Raw genomic sequence first — 16,961 nt, 5'->3', positions numbered from 1 at the left:
AGGCCGTTTATTCTGGCCATCCCCTCTCGATCGCTCCTGGTGAATGAGAAGCTTCCTCCCACTGTGTATTGTATACACAGGCAGGGAGGAAGAGATGTCATTCTCCTCGGGGCGGTCTTTTTGACCGGACTACGAGGCGAAGACTAAAAGTAGGTGCACCAAAACACTACTCTAACACATAGGTACACATAGGTACACAAACCCCCCCGATTACCCCCCGATCGCCCCCCGATCCCCCCCCTCCCACCCCAGTCACAGTGTCACTGATTGCAGTGATCATTTATTTTCTAAACTGCATTCAGTGTCAGTTGTAAAAGTAAAAACTGTCAGGGCAGTTAGTGTTAGGTCCAGGGTAGCCCCCTACCACCCCCCAATAAAGATTTAACCCCCCGATTGCCCCTAGAGTTAACCCTTTCACCCCCTTTTGCCAGTGTCACTAAGCGATAATTTTTCTGATCGCTGCATTAGTGTCGCTAGGTAGCTAGTTTTTTTTTAGGTTCACCACCAGGTTTTTATAGCGCTAGGTACCCCGATATACTACCCAATAATGGTTTTAACCCCCTGATTGCCCCTAGTTAACCCTTTCACCCCCTTTTGCCAGTGTCACTAAGCGATCATTTTTCTGATCGCTGCATTAGTGTCACTGATGTCGCTAGGTAGCTAGTTATTTTTTTAGGTTCACCGCCAGGTTTCTATAGCGCTAGGTACCCCGATATACTACCCAATAATGGTTTTAACCCCCTGATTGCCCCTAGTTAACCCTTTCACCCCCTTTTGCCAGTATCACTAAGCGATCGTTTTTCTGATCGCTGCATTAGTGTCACTGATGTCACTAGGTAGCTAGTTATTTTTTTAGGTTCACCGCCAGGTTTTTATAGCGCTAGGTTCCCCCGATATACTACCCAATAATGGTTTTAACCCCCTGATTGCCCCTAGTTAACCCTTTCACCCCCTTTTGCCAGTGTCACTAAGCGATCATTTTTCTGATCACTGCATTAGTGTCACTAGTGTCCCTAGGTAGCTAGTTATTTTTTTAGGTTCACCGCCAGGTTTTTATAGCGCTAGGTACCCCCATATACTACCCAATAATGGTTTTAACCCCCTGATTGCCCCTAGTTAACCCTTTCACCAGCGATCACAGTATAAGTGTCACTGGTGACGCTGGTTAGCCAGTTAGTTATTTAGGTTCCCCGTCAGGTTTTTATATAGCGCCAGGGACCCCCATATACTACCTAATAAAAATTTGAACCCCCTGATTGCCCCTAGTTAACCCTTTCACCAGTGATCACCGTATAAGTGTTACGGGTGACTCTGGTTAGTTTGCTTTTTATAGCATCAGGGCACCCACCATTTATTACCCAATAAAGGTTTAACCCCCTGATCACCCGGCGGGTGATATCAATTAGGTTTTAGGGTCAGGGTCTGTGTCGCCCCAGGCAGCGATAGGTTAGTGCCAGTACCGCTAACACCCACACGCAAAGCATAAACCTCCCGTAGTGGTATAGAATCTGAACAGATCAATATCTGATCTGATCAGATCTATACCAGCATCCCCAGCAGTTTAGGGTTCCAAAAAAACGCATTGTTAGCGGGATCAGCCCAGATACCTGCTGGCACCTGCATTTTGCCCCTCTGCCCAGCCCACCCAAGTGCAGTATCGATCGATCACTGTCACTTACAAAACACTAAACACATAACTGCTGCGATCGCAGAGTCAGGACTGATCCCTGCGATCGCTAACAGTTTTTTTTGGTAGCATTTTATATTTAAATCCGGAAGGCAGTGCTTGGTTTTCGGAGTCCCGTACGTGGCTAGGTTCCCAAAAAGTCCCCCACATGTGGTATCCCCGTACTCGAGAGAAGCAGCAGAATTTATTTTGTGGTGTAATTTGACTTATGCCCATAGCATGTGTGAGCAATATATCATTTAGTGACAACTTTGTGCAAAAGAAAAAAAAATTCTAAAATTCCTGCAACTTGTGGCAAAATATAAAATATTTCATGGACTCAACATGCCTCTCAGTAAATAGCTTGGGGTGTCTACTTTCCAAAATGGGGTCATTTGGGGGGGTTTTGTGCTATTTTGGCATTTTATGGCCTTCGAAACTGTGATAGGTAGTGAGGAGTGAAATCAAAAATTTGCACCCTTAGAAACCCTGAAGGCAGTGATTGGTTTCGGGGTGCCGTACGCAGCTAGACTCCCAAAAAGTCCAACATATGTGGTATCCTTGTACTCAGGAGAAGCAGCAGAATATATTTTGGGGTGCAATTCCACATATAACTATGGCATGTGTGAGCAATATATCATTTAGTGACAACTTTTTGTAAACTTTTTTTTTTTTGTGTCATTATTCAATCACTTGGGACAAAAACAAAAAATATTCAATGGGCTCAACATGCCTCTCCACAACTTCCTTGGAGTGTCTACTTTCCAAAATGGGGTCATTTGGGGGGGGGGGGGGGGTTTGTGCTATTTTGGCATTTTATGGCCTTCGAAACTGTGATAGGTAGTGAGGAGTGAAATCAAAAATTTGCACCCTTAGAAATCCTGAAGGCAGTGATTGGTTTTCGGGGTGCCGTACGTGGATAGACTTCCAAAAAGTCCCACATATGTGATATCCCCGTACTCAGGAGAAGCAGCAGAATATATTTCGGGGTGCAATTCCACATATAACTATGGTATGTGTGAGCAATATATCATTTAGTGACAACTTTTTGTAAACTTTTTTTTTTTTTGTGTCATTATTCAATCACTTGGGACAAAAAATATTCAATGGGCTCAACATGCCTCTCCACAACTTCATTGGGGTGTCTACTTTCCAAAATGGGGTCATTTGGGGGGGATTTGTACTGCCCTGCCATTTTAGCACCTCAAGAAATGAGATAGGCAGTCGTAAATTAAAAGCTGTGTAAATTCCAGAAAATGTACTCTAGTTTGTAGACGCTATAACTTTTGCGCAAACCAATAAATATACGCTTATTGACATTTTTTTTACTAAAAACATGTGGCTGAATAAATTTTGCCCTAAATGTATGACTAAAATTGAGTTTATTATAAAAAATATAATTTTTTCTCAAAATTTTCGGTCTTTTTCCATTTATATCGCAAAAAATAAAATCGCAGAGGCAATAAAATACCATCAAAAGAAAGCTCTATTTGTGGGAAGAAAAGGACGCAAATTTCGTTTGGGTACAACATTGCATGACCGCACAATTACCAGTTAAAGCAGTGCAGTGCGAAATTGTAAAAAGACCTCTGGTCCTTAGGCTGTTAATTGGTCCGGGGCTGAAGTGGTTAATAGGAGTAAAAGCGACACCATTTTTTTTAAAGAACAGTCTAAAAATAAAAAATAAAAGGCAAAAGAAATAAGATTTTTTTTTTTTTAAACGCGCCCCGTCCCGCTGAGCGCACGTGCAGAAGCGAACGCATACGTGAGAGGCGCCCGCATATGAAAACGGTGTCCAAACCACACATGTGAGGTAACGCTGTGATTGGTAGAGCGAGAGCAATAATTCTAGCCCTAGATATTCTCTGTAACTTAAAACATGCAACCTGTAGAATTTTTTAACCGTCGCCTATTGAGATTTTTAAGGTTAAAAGTTTGTCGCCATTCCACGAGTGGGCACAGATTTGAAGCGTGACATGTTAGGTATCAATTTACTCAATGTAACATTATCTTTGACAATATGAAAAAAAATTAGCCTAACTTTACTGTTGTCTTATTTTTTAATATAAAAAAGTGTATTTTTTCCCCAAAATGTGCGCTTGTAAGACAGCTGCACAAATACGGTGTGACAGAAAGTATTGCAGTTACCGCCATTTTATTCTCTATGGTGTTAGAAAATGAAATATATAATGTTTGGGGGGTCTAAGTATTTTTCTAGCAAACAAATCTCAGAAAGAGACTTGGTCCAAGTGGTTAAGATCACAGCTGTGGCAGAGCTGGGGGGCCTGTTCTGCTAAAAGCTAAGAGAGGGATTTCCCTTGGGATCCAGCTTGGAGACTCATTGAGAATTTGTCTGATACTGAAGGAAGGCATCCAACTATCCAGGGATTTTGTTAATACAGACCTGAAGATAAGATCCTAGTGCTTGCCTGGCCTGGGACATTGCTGAAGGTGTCCCCGTGCTGTCCATTTTCTGGGCTTTTGTTGGAAAGTCTGTTTTGAGAAATAGTCAGTGGGCAGTGATCTCAATTCATTGCTCAGGGTTCATTGAGTATTCCACAGCCCCCTATGCCCTATCCAAGTTAATCAGCAATACAGGCATACCCCACTTTTAAGTACACAATGGGGTTTATTTACTAAAGCTGAAAAGTGCAAAATCAGGCTTACTTCTGCATAGAAACCAATAAGCTTCTAACCCTAGCTTGTTCAATTAAGCTTTGGGATCAAAACCTGGAAGCTCATTGGTTTCTATGCAGAAGTGAGCCTGATTTTGCACTTTTCAGCTTTAGTAAATAAACTCCATTGTGTACTTAAATGTAGGGTATGCCTGTAAATATTAAAAAGGCAACCCTAATGCCACATACATACGGTCAGATTTTCCTATGAAAAATGTTTGATGGGAGTTTTTTGTTGGAAATTCTGACCGCGTGTAGGCTCCATTGGACATTTTCCATCGGAATTTTCGACACACAAAATTTGAGATTTGGATCTCAGATTTTCCGACAACAAAATCCGTTGTCGGAAATTCCAATTGAATGTACACAATTCTGAAGCACAAAGTTCTACGCATGCTCGGAATCAAGCAGAAGAGCCACACTGGCTATTGAACTTCAGTTTTCTCGGCTCATCGTACGTCACCGCGTTCTTTTGACGTTCGGAATTTCCGACAACATTGCGTGACCGTGTGTATGCAAGACAAGTTTGAGCCAACATCCATCAGAAAAAATACCATGGATTTTTTTTTGTCCGAATGTCCGATCGTGTGTACGCGGCTTTAGACTGTTTATTGAGCCAGAAGAGTGACTGCTGCTGTGGCCGGGCTGCTATTGCACCAATCTGGGAACGGAACCTGGGGTAAATTAGTGGTCCTTTAATGGGTGAGCACTAGATATCCAAAACGTTAAAAAAAAGTTGTGTTTTAACCAACCCTGGGCCATCAAAAAACTAAAATGTATGTTTTAAGAGTATCTACCCTTTAAATTGAAATTGCATAATTTACGTAACAGCAAAATTAGCTTTTTTAACCCTTCCAATTGCATCTCCATCTTCAACCTGCACTGGGGGATATCTCTAGTACAAATGGCAAGGGTCTACAGATATGAAACTGTTGCCCAGCTAGCCAGGTCTGTTAAACATTCTCTTCCACCTGTAGGTACGTTTTACTATTAATAAATGTAGGCAATAAGCATTCGTGCGTAGAAGCTCGTATATGGATACAATGATTCTACAGCAAACGTAATAATCATAAAAACACAACACAGGTTATTCATACATTGGCCTTTCCCTGCTGAACCTGAGGCCTGAAAGTAAATAAGTTGATTAATAGCACGAAATCAGAAATACAGATAGTGCCTATCTGCCGGTTAAACACTGCCCAGCGATTCCCTGAAATTGCTGTGTTTTTCTTGCAGTAAATCATACTGTTTGCCTGACAAAGGGCCAGCAAATGTTGATACAAAGAAAAAGTTTCACAAGTGACTGGCGATATTTATTCAGGTATTACGGCCAGGCCACCTGCGCCACCTTGACAGAGAGGGTGTGTACGCTTCCAAAAGCCCTTCGTATATTCAAGCCGCAATGTTGCTGAGATACCGGGAGCCATTCAGTGCAAGGGATCAGCTTAATTGTTTTCCTCCTTCCACTAAATGCCAGGATCTCACATCAGATCATATGTCTGAACAATATAATGAACTCCACGTTGTACAGAGCTTTATGCGGTTAGTAAAAGCTGCTTTTAAAAAAGAGATGCCAAGCCCTAACAATGCATTGCGGTGCAAAACAAAGAAAATAAGTATACCACTTACAAGAAAAATAAATATATTAATAGGGGGGAAGTTAACCCCTTCGAAGAAAGCAGATTCAGGAGACTCTTGCTGCACCCTTTAAAGCTGAACTAAAAAATAAGTATATATGGAGTATCTCACAAAAGTGAGTACACCCCTCACATTTTTGTAAATATTTTATTATAACTTTTCATGTGACAACACTGAAGAAATGACACTTTGCTACAATGTAAAGTAGTGAGTGTACAGCTTGTATAACAGTGTAAATTTGCTGTCCCCTCAAAATAACTCAACACACAGCCATTAATGTCTAAGCCACTGGTAACAAAAGTGAGTACACCCCTAAGTGAAAATGTCCAAATTGGGCCCAATTAGCCATTTACCCTCCCCGGTGTCATGTGACTCATTAGTGTTACAAGGTCTCAGGTGTGAATGGGGACCAGGTGTGTTAAATTTGGTGTTATCGCTCTCACTCTCTCATTCTGGTCACTGGAAGTTCAACATGGCACCTCATGTCAAAGAACTCTCTAAGGATCTGAAAAAAGAATTGTTGCTCTACATAAAGATGGCATAGCATATAAGAAGATTTTCAAGACCCTGACACTGAGCTGCAGCATGGTGGCCAAGAACATACAGTGGTTTACCAGGACAGGTTCCACTCAGAACAGACCTCGCCATGGTCGACCAAAGGAGTTGAGTGCACGTGCTCAGCGTCATATCCAGAGGTTGTCTTTAGGAAATATACGTATGAGTGCTGCCAGCATTGCTGCAGAGGTTGAAGGGGTGGGGGGGGTCAGCCTGTCACTGCTCAGGCCATACGCCACACACTGCATCAATTTGGTCTGCATGACTGCCATCCTAGAATGAAGCCTCTTCTAAAGATGATGCAAAAGAAAACCTGCAGTTTGCTGAAGACAAGTGGACATGTATTACTGATGAGACCAAGATAAACTTATTTGATTCAGATGGTATCAAGCGTGTGTGGTGGCAACTAGGTAAGGAGTACAAAGACCAGTGTGTCTTGCCTACAGTCAAGCATGGTGGTGGGAGTGTCATGGTCTGGGGTTGCATGAGTGCTGCCGGCACTGGGGAGCTACAGTTCACATTGAGGGAACCATGAATGCCAACATGTACTGTGACATACTGAAGCAGAGCATAATCCTCTCCCTTCAGAGAATGGTCCGCAGGGCAGTATTCCAACATGATAACGACCCCAAACATACCTCCAAGATGACCACTGCCTTGCTAAAGAAGATAAGGGTAAAGGTGATAGATTGGCCAAGCATGTCTCCAGACCTAAACCCTATTGTGCATCTGTGGGGCATCCTCAAATGGAAGGTGGAGAAGCGCAAAGTCTCTAACATCCACCGGCTCTGTGATGTTGTCATGGAGGAGTGGAAGAGCACTCCAGTGGCAAACTGTGAAGCTCTGGTGAACTTCATGCCCAAGAGGGTTAAGGCAGTGCTGGAAAATGATGGTGGAAACACAAAATATTAACACTTTGGGCCCAATTAAAAATTTTCACTTAGGGGTTTACTCACTTTTTCTTTGCCAGCGGTTTAGACATTAATGGCTGTGTGTTGAGCTTTTTTGAGGGGACAGCAAATTTACACTCTTATACAAGCTGTATACTCACTACTTTACATTGTAGCGAAGTGTAATTTCTTCATCGTTGTCACATGAAAAGATATAATAAAATATTTATAAAAATGTGAGGGGTGTACTCACTGCAGATCGCTCTACTGCAGGGTAGTCTTCCCGATCACTATTGCAGACTGACAGCGATGAGAATGGTCTACAGTGCCTTGCGAAAGTATTCGGCCCCCTTGAACTTTTCAACCTTTTGCCACATTTCAGGTTTCAAACATAAAGATATAAAATTTACATTTTTTGTGAAGAATCACCAACAAGTGGGACACAATTGTGAAGTGGAACAAAATCTATTGGATTTTTGAAACTTTTTTAACTAATAAAAAAATGAAAAGTGGGGTGTGCAAAATGATTCGGCCCCCTTGCGTTAATACTTTGTAGAGCCATCTTTTGCTGCGATTACAGCTGAAAGTCACTTGGGGTATGTCTCTATCAGTTTTGCACATCGAGAGACTGAAATTCTTGCCCATTCTTCCTTGCAAAACAGCTCGAGCTCAGTGAGGTTGGATGGAGAGCGTTTGTGAACAGCAGTTTTCAGCTCTTTGCACAGATTCTCGATTGGATTCAGGTCTGGACTTTGACTTGGCCATTCTAACACCTGGATATGTTTATATGTGAACCATTCCTTTGTAGATTTTGCTGTATGTTTGGGATCATTGTCTTGTTGTAAGATAAATCTCCGTCCCAGTTTCAGGTCTTTTACAGACTCCAACAGGTTTTCATCCAGAATGGTCCTGTATTTGGCTACATCCATCTTCCCCTCAATTTTAACCATCTTCCCTGTCCCTGCTGAAGAAAAGCAGGCCCAAACCATGATGCTGCCACCACCATGTTTGACAGTGGGGATGGTGTGTTGAGGGTGATGAGCTGTGTTGCTTTTACGCCAAACATATCATTTTGCATTGTGGGCAAAAAGTTCGATTTTGGTTTCATCTGACCAGAGCACCTTCTTCCACATGTTTGGTGTGTCTCCCAGGTGGCTTGTGGCAAACTTTAGACGAGACTTTTTATGGAAATCTTTGAGAAATGGCTTTCTTCTTGCCACTCTTCCATAAAGGCCAGATTTGTGCAGTGTACGACTGATTGTTGTCCTATGGACAGACTCTCCCACCTCAGCTGTAGTTCTCTGCAGTTCATCCAGAGTGATCATGGGCCTCTTGGCTGCATCTCTGATCAGTCTTCTCCTTGTCTGAGCTGAAAGTTTAGAGGGACGTCCAGGTCTTGGTAGATTTGCAGTGGTCTGATACTCCTTCCATTTCAAAATGATCGCTTGCACAGTGCTCCTTGGGATGTTTAAAGCTTGGGAAATCTTTTTGTATCCAAATCCGGCTTTAAACTTCTCCACAACAGTATTACGGACCTGCCTGGTGTGTTCCTTGGTCTTCATGATGCTCTCTGCGCTTTCAACAGAACCCTGAGACTATCACAGAGCAGGTGCATTTATACAGAGACTTGATTACACACAGGTGGATTCTATTTATCACCATCAGTCATTTAGGACAACATTGGATCATTCAGAGATCCTCGCTGAACTTCTGGAGTGAGTTTGCTGCACTGAAAGTAAAGGGGCCGAATAATTTTGCACACACCACTTTTCAGTTTTTTATTTGCTAAAAAAAGTTTAAATTATCCAATAGATTTCGTTCCACTTCACAATTGTGTCCCACTTGTTGGTGATTCTTCACAAAAAATTAAAATTTTATATCTTTATGTTTGAAGCCTGAAATGTGGCAAAAGGTTGAAAAGTTCAAGGGGGCCGAATACTTTCGCAAGGCACTGTATGTGGACAGCTTTACCCCAGATGCCTGCATACTTATATGTGCTTCTTTTAATCAACTATGTGAGTTGCTAAATGTTGTACCCTCATTAAAGCAGTGTTCCGCCCACAAATGTTTGCTTTTTTAAGTCAGCAGCTACAAACACTGTAGCTGCTGACTTTTATTAAGGACAATTACCTGTCCAGGGAGCCTGCGATGTCAGCCCCCCCCATCCCCCCCGAGGCCGATCCATCCATTGGATGGGGTGCAGGTGCCGCCATTCTAACTAAGGGAAACCGGCAGTGGAGCCTTGCGGCTTCACTGCCCGTTTCCTACTGCGCAAGCACGAGTCGCATGGCGCTTTGTGAATGGCCAGCTGTCTTCTGGGACACACACAGGTCCCAGAAGACAGGGGAGGGGGGCTCGCCACACAAAAGGAAATTACGTCCTGTGGACCGGATGGATAGGAAGTACAGGCTGTACTTCATAAAAAGGTATGATAGAAGAAGAAAACATTTTATTTAATATACAAAAACGAGGGGTGGAGAGGTGGTCTTTCATTTTAGACCACCTCTTAAAAATGGGTGGAACTCCGCTTTAAATGTAACCATATTGCTACACTTAGAGGCGCCTCTCTTCTCTTTTATACTTGATTTTACTTCTAATCCCCTTGTGGAGGCTTCCATTTGTGGATGGACATTTTATGGTTACACAACCTGGTCATATTGCTATAATATTTTTTTATGGACTATAGACTGAAGGACTTATGAATAAAGGGTTGTGGAACGAATCATACCATTCTTATGGGGAAATTCACTTTGATATATGAGTGCTGTGGATTACAAGCATGTTTCCAGAATAAATTATGCTTGCAATCAAAGGTTTTACTGTGTGTGTGTGTGTGTGTGTGTGTGTGTGTGTGTGTGTGTGTGTGTGTGTGTGTGTGTGTGTGTGTGTGTGTGTGTGTGTGTGTGTGTGTGTGTGTGTGTGTGTGTGTGTGTGTGTGTGTGTGTGTGTGTGTGTGTGTGTGTGTGTGTGTGTGTGTGTGTGTGTGTGTGTATTTTAAACTGTACATTTAGCTGTTTGTTCATGGATCTGTAGTAAATGGATGGAGCAGCCTTTTCAGGCACACGTTTATGAAAAAGTCAAATCTAGGTAGTTCTCATTCCCCAGCAACTGTTTTCTCTTTTTTTGCATATTTATTATGTTTCCAGTAGGTGCAGATAGAAAATGGCAGTGAATGCAAAGTAGGGTTTTAGGTTAAATTTTCAGTGTGGCAATTGTGTGCAGCTCAAATAAGCAGGATTCATTCTAGTCTTCCACAGGAGCCAGTGATATAAGTGATGATTAATTTTTCAAATGTATGGGACTCTATGGAAACTTACTGTAGGTTTGCACTTATGCTTTTTATGGGCATTTTTTATTACATTTCATAAGCATTTTTGGGCTTCGAGCATTTGTTTCCCAGGCTGGGCAAGGTGAGGAGGGCAGTTCTAGAGGAGGACAGGCACATGAACGCATGTAAATGCTTGCATCATTCAACTACCGACACTCCCATTGAAGTCTAGGTTGCTGAAAATACACTCTGAATGCATTAAAAAAATAGCTCATGAACTTCCTTGAGCCTTGATAGAGTGTTGAGTGTACAAGCAACTGAATTCTGAAAAAGGAACAATTACTAGACGTGTACTACCGAAAAATTTGTTTAGTTCAGTTTTAATTTAATTCGTTTTTTTTTTTGTTTTTTTTTACGTTTATCGGATAAATTCGTTATGATTGGCATTCGTTACAGTATATCTGATCATTGGTAACTTCAAATGTGTTTGTATTCCTTCCGTTCTATTCGTTTAGATGCTGCATTCGTTACTTTAAATAAATTGTAACTTTGGATACTTTCGTATTCGTTACATTATCTAAGGCCGCGTACACACGCGGGGACTGTTCGCCCGACTTTGTCCGTCGAACAGTTTCAGCAAACAGTCCGCTCAAAATTAGCATGGACGGACATGGCCACACACGACGAACGAACAGTTTGCTGAAACCGTGCGCGATGACGTGAACGGCACGTACGACGGGACGAAAAATACGACGTCCTATACACTGCATTATAACTTTCGGCGTGTAAATCCTTTCTGAGCATGCGCGGAACTTAGTTTGACGAACAAGCCTACACACGAGGGGACTGTTCGCTGAAACAAAGTTTCAGCGGACAGTTTTTCGGAATTTCCGAAAAACCTTGTTCAGCGGACTGTTCGCTGAAACTGTCCGCTGAAAGCCCACACACGGGCGGACTGTCCGCCGAAACACTGTTCAGCGGACAAAGTTGGCCGAACAGTCCCCGCGTGTGTACGCGGCCTCACAGTTACTTTAGCCAAATTTAAAAGGAAATTCCAATAAAAATTTAAATCTAATCTATCCCAAATTAACTGCTTTGGCACAGAGACCTAAGAAGAAGAATTACTGACTTCAGCTATTTTACCTATAATTTAATAGTTTATAATAATAAATAATAAAAACGATAATAATAGTTAATCATTTAATTGTAGCGGCCACCACCCTTGCAGAGTGGCCTTGATTTATTGGGCTTACCAGTTACCTTCTCTTGGCCTGCTCTTCCACGTCTAGGGGTTCCCACTGTTGATACCCAACGACTTGAACGCTGACACAAATAAAGTTCTTTTGAAAGGTTTTATTTTGCAGTAATAACATCCAATAACACAGTCTCTTGTGGGAACAGAGGGCACGGGTGAAGAACTCAGGCACCTTGAACTGCAGGTCTAGAAAAGTCTCTAATTCCACTCAGAGAGTAGCCACTCGCAGCTGGGTACTTCAAGGCTGAACAGATCTCTAGCCAGAGATCATGGCAGTCAGCACGTTGACTCAAAACTTGAAGCAATCCTATGAACGTATACAAGTTGTAACTAAGGGTGAGCAGGAACCCTTTTCCTCAGTACCTGGAACGTTTCCCGTCTCCTCAATGGTACTGGAAAAACGTGAATTCATCAATGTCCTTCCCAATTCAGTAACCAGGCACTTCCCAGGATGCCACTTGCCGGCCCTCCTCCGAAGAGTCCTCCCCCAGTCACTTCCACGAGCTGTTGTACCTCTCCAAGCTGAGAGCACACCCAGACACCTTGAATCCTCCCTCAGTTACTGCGCCTCGGGCCAGCAGGGTCCGAGACTCGGGAACAGACGGAACCCTACCCCAGACCAGACGGTCTACCAGAGCCCTCCAACAGGAAGATGTTGTGGGGTGGCGAACACCCCGTGACCGGGACCCCTCGTGGGGCTATCCCGATCCTAGAACCAGAACGGACCACACGGGCCTCACAAACTCCTCTCTTCCCAACACGTGACCCACACATCTTATGTACCCCATCCCAGACTCCCCAGCGGGCCCGGCACTCCCACCGATTGGTTCCAAGAAGGTTGACACCCAAAACGTCCAACCAGGCCTGGTTCTGGCCTGTCATGTGCACCTCACTGCTCACATGACCAGGCAGAACTTCCAACACAGCCCGGCCAGACTGAAGTCAAGGCCAACTCATGCAATTAACCCTCAGAACCCCTACTGTTCTGAGGCAAAAACTAAATTTACATGCGTATGACATTTTGTCCAAAATGTCATCCGCTACATAATTATAATAGAAAATAAGAAAAACAAAATTATCGAAATGTAATTGATTTGTTAAACTCGTAGGTAGAATTGTTTTTTGTTCCGATGGATTTTCTTTCTTACTTTCGGGTTTTCGTTCTTTTGGATTTTCTGACAATTTGTTTTCATATGCATTCGTCAAAAGTGTCTGTCATTCATTCGGATGCTTCCAAATGAACGAATATGCCAAATTTCGCCTGAAAAAGAATTTGTAACTTAACAAATTGTGTATCTAACAATTACAAACAAAGGGATTCTGCATGTTGAGCTCAGTTAGGTGTAAGGTAACACACTGTAGGAAGGATGATCCGCACTCTGGTTGTTGCTCATACAAAAATCTTAATTTCATTGAAAAGCCATAGTGCAGAAACGCAAATAAAAACAGTTGACGCATTTCAGCCTATAAAGCCTTAAGCATAACCATGGTTATGACTAAGGCCTTATAGGCTGAAACACGTCAACTGTTTTTATTTATGTTTGTGCTTTATGGCTTTTTAGTATAATGAAGATTTTTTAAGAGCAACAACCAGAGTGTGGATCACCCTTCCTACATTACTCTACTCAGCCAGCGACTGTGGATCGAGCACCCCAGAGCTCTGCTATCTATGTGTTGCATGGGTGGTAGCACAGAGTTTACTGTTTACAGTAAGGTAACATACTACAAAATGCTTAGGTGTAAATGGGTCTAAGGGGCTTTCATTTTTTTACTCTATCATTTATTTTGTATAGTTGGCTGCGCTGGCTAAATCCCTATAGCTCCCAGTAGTCACATCTTCCGAATGGCCATGCCTGTTAAAAAATCGTAATAGAAGATAAAGAGGCGCCTCTGAATGTAGACTGTTAACTGGTTTATTACATAAAAGACATTAAAGTACACTCACATTTTATGATGTGTAATTGGGAACATCACCAGACCGTGTTTGGTATAGGAGGAGTCTATCGCCACTCTGTAGGATCCTTAGCTGGCTGGCTGGATGGTACGGAAGAAACAAGGGCTGTAACGCTGGTGAGGGTGTGATGACATCACCGGACATGATTGCGATGCGTTCCAGAGCATGCGAACTGAGCAGTGAGGAATCAGGTGCGCTCCTTTATCAAGTTGACGCTGCACCTCACCAGGGACCCAGCCTTGGTTTCTGGTCCTTCCTCATGATCCAGCCGGCTAAAGATTCCACAGAGTGATGATAAACTATCTGCAGCGTGAGTGCCTGACTCCCCCTACACCGAATATGGACTGTTGATGGTCTTGATTACACATCACAAAATGTGAGTGTATTTTAATTGTTTTTTTTTGTTGTTGTAATAAACCAGTTAACAGTCTACACTCAGAGGCACCTCTTTATCTTCTATATTACATGTTCTTTGGAGGCCACTTCTATACTATACTAGAAGTCTCACCCTGTAGTGTTGATTTTATTCCTTGTTCCTGCGACTCCATTCCTTGAAGGACTCACTTTTTATTATTGGGCATTAAACCCATGGACTTTCATACAGACATTTAGCACCCCTAATGCTCTGTACACATGGTCGGACTTTCTGGCGGAAAATGTGCGATCGGATCGTGTTGTCGGAAAATCTGATCGTGTGTGGGCTCCATCTGACTTTTTCCGTCGGAATTTCCGACACACAAAGTTTGAGAGCAGGATCTAAAAATTTCCTACGACAAAATCCAATCGCTTAAATTCCGATCATGTGTAGACAATTCCGACGGACAAAGTGGCACGCATGCTTAGAATAAATTACGAGACAAAAGCTATTGGCTACTCCCCTCTTTCTAGTCCCGTCGTATGTGTTGTACGTCACCTCGTTATGAGAAATCGGATTTTCCGACAACTTTGTGCGACCGTGTGTAAAAATCTGACTGATATTGTTTCAGAATGTCCGACCGTGTGTACAGGGCATAAGGGTTATTCGTTTGTGCTAAACAGCCTTGTGTATCTGTTAAAAAAATCAAGCTGCTGTGTTCCCTGATTCAAAACCCCTCCCTGCATCTTAGCCACACCCACACACATCGGCCTGTACTAGGGAGGATCTTGTAACAGGAGGCAGCAGTCCCGCTATGAAGCAGAATGAGAAGCCTGCTGCCAGCCAGTGATCAAAGGTACATTCCTGTCTTCTAGACACAGTTGCAGTGTCTCCTGGATAGTAGCATGCGTTGAGTTATTTTACTTGTTGCATGGAGTTACTCGTTAATAACATCTAAATGTCCCTTCTAATGATTTTTTGTAATTTTCCTTTGGCTCTGAATGATTTTCCTTTGTTCCTGATGATGGGGGAATAGGAAGCATTGCTGTGGCTGACAGGGTAAGTGGCTGTTTTGACAACCAGTGAATAATATGCAAAGCTCCGAACAGCAAAACAAACAGGGGCCTCTGTGTGTGGGCACGCTGTACTTGTTAAGAGTAGAATGTGAAAACACTTATAGAAATGAGCTATTCACCTATTGTCCCAACATTTTTTTCCCCCATAGCACTCAGAACACTGAGCGGAGTTCCACCCACATTTTTCACTCCCCACGATGCATCAGTAATATGCACCCTTAAAACAAATTGGCAGTTTTTTGGGTTTTTTTTTTGGTTCACTTACTTTATTTCTGCATATATATTTTTGCACTTCCTCCATCACCGTACGTCATTTCTGGCTTTACATTGGCTTCTGGGAGATGTGTGTCATCAATCCCAGAAGGCAATGGGCATCGCTGGATCGTAGCATTGCGTTATTTCCAAACTGGAAATGATGGGATGGAAGGTGGCGCTCAGCGCCCGACCTGCAAGCTATTGTACTTACTTGTGCCGTACTGCGCATGCACAAGATCAATAAGTGCATGCAAGGTAGCCAGCATGCACAGAATCCAGGAAGACGGACACTGTGGCTTCTTTACAGGAACTTTACAAAGTAAGAAAATTATGCTGCACAAATAAAAAACTGACCATAGTTTACAGCATACCTTTATTGCACTGCACGAGGCATGAGTATTCTAGAGGTATTTTTATGTTAAAAGTCACATTTCGGCCGGAACACGCTTTAAGCACAATCCTGCACTGATAAGCCCTAATGTAGAAAAACAGTCTGTGTTTAAAGTGATTGTAAAGTCTCGTTTAAAAAAAAAGAAAAATAACAAACAAGTTATACTTACCTCCTCTGTGCAGTTCGTTTTGCACAGAGCAGCCTGGAGCCTCCTCTTTTCGAGTTCCTCTTCGCTGCTTCTGGCCCCTCCCTCCTGTCCAGTGCCCCAACAGCAAGCAACTTGCTATGGGGGCACCCAAGCCAAGTCACAGCTCCATGTGTCCATTCAGACTCGGAGCCCAGCCCTGCCTCCTCTCTCTCCTGATTGACTAACTGACTTTGATTGACAGCTGCGGGAGCCAGTGGTGCTGCTGCTGTGTCTCAGACAATCAGGAGGAGCATCCTAGACAGCTAAGACACTCATGGATATCGCTGGAGAAAGATGGGGCTCACGTAAGTAATTAGGGGGTGCTGGGAAGGCTGCTACACACAGAAGATGAAAATCCTTCTGCCTTTACAACTCCTTTAACTGTAGGTACATATATGTCTGAGCATAGGACATATACTAAGCATCAATCAGACATCATTTTATGACAACCCACCTAATATTGAGTAAGTTCCCCTTCTGCCAGCAAAACAGCCTTACCTGTCCAGGCATGGACTCTACTAGACCTCTGACACAAGCAATCAGTAGCAGATCCTTTAATTCCTGTAAATTGCAAGGTGGGGCCTCCATGGATTGGACTTGTTTTTCTAACACATCCTACAGATGCTTGATTGTATTGAGATCTGGAGACTTTGGAGGCCAAGTCAACATCTTGAACTCTGAATGCTGAGAAACACAGGCAGAAACATACCATCAGGGAGGTGTATGATTGGCCCTAAATGTATGCTGCAGCAGGACAACGACCCCAAACATACAGCCAATGTAATTAAGCACTACC

Source organism: Lithobates pipiens, unplaced genomic scaffold (genome assembly GCF_037356315.1).
Source record: "Lithobates pipiens isolate NorthernLeopardFrog02 unplaced genomic scaffold, aLitPip1_a1.2 Scaffold_16, whole genome shotgun sequence".
In the NCBI taxonomy this organism is placed as follows: domain Eukaryota; kingdom Metazoa; phylum Chordata; class Amphibia; order Anura; family Ranidae; genus Lithobates; species Lithobates pipiens.
Note: the sequence above shows the minus strand (reverse complement) of the source record.